We start from the raw sequence: 1,140 nt of genomic DNA on the forward strand, positions 1-1,140 counted from the left end.
AATCCCAGCAACCACATGGTGGCTCACAACCATCCGTAACAAGATCTGACACCCTCTTCTGGAGTGTCTGAAGACAGCTACAGTGTACTTAAATATAATAAAATAAATCTTTAAAAAAAAAAAAAAAACAAACTGGAAATAGGTGATGGCACACGATTTTAATCCCAGCACTCGGGAGGCAGAGGCAGGCGGATTTCTGAGTTCGAGTCCAGCCTGGTCTACAGAGTGAGTTCCACAATAGAGAAACACTGTCTGGAAAAACCAAAAACCAAAAAACAAAACAAAACAAAACTGCACCCCACCCCCACCCCCCCAAAAATTGGAAATAGCAGGACGCGGGCCAGAAGACTCAGAAGTTTGCCGCAGAGACACGGAGAAGTGGAGGCCAGGTGGGGAACCTGGCTTGCAAAGCCCCGTTTTCAATCCCGAGTTCTGCACCTATACCAAGAGGATTAAATAAAGGGACGACTCTGAGTCTCATTATCTCCGTGTCGTTCCTTTCCTGTAACCCAGGCATNGACTGGAAATGCACAGGTGCCTCAAGGAGGTTGTTACCAGGAAATCAGCCTTGCAAAATGAGAAACTTCCTCCTGCCTGCCAAGCGCCCTGCTCGTCCCTGCGGTGTCCGCTGCCCTCACGCGACCGCATCGCGGTACTGCACCCTCTCGGAGCTCTTTCAGGTCTTGTTCCAGGGATGTGAGCACACTCCTCCAGGGAGGAAAGCAGAATGGCGCCCCTTGTCTTGGTGCAGGGCAGAGTACACTGATTCCTTTGTGCTCCCAGCTGGTCATCCGTGCTCCTCTTAATGGGGGCAGGGAAACTCCAAGACTGCACACTGGTTCTTCACCCTGAAACTGATGGGGAGAAGGAAGGGACAGGGAGAGAGGCCTGGTGTGTGTGTGTGTGTGTGTGTGTGTGTGTGTGTGTGTGTGTGTGTGTGTGTGTGTGTGTGTGAGAACAGAGGGGTCTCAGTTGAGGATGCTAAACTGTGGCTCCTCCTATGGCAAAACTGCTACCCTCGGGGCCCAGTCTGGAAGGTTTGGCCATAGAGAGTCCATCTCCTCCCTCCTTCATGTTGTTCTTCTTTCTCCACATCCCTATCTCCCTACCACTCCACCCCCATGTCTGGTGTTAAACTAC

Source organism: Mus pahari, chromosome 23 (genome assembly GCF_900095145.1).
Source record: "Mus pahari chromosome 23, PAHARI_EIJ_v1.1, whole genome shotgun sequence".
Taxonomy (NCBI): domain Eukaryota; kingdom Metazoa; phylum Chordata; class Mammalia; order Rodentia; family Muridae; genus Mus; species Mus pahari.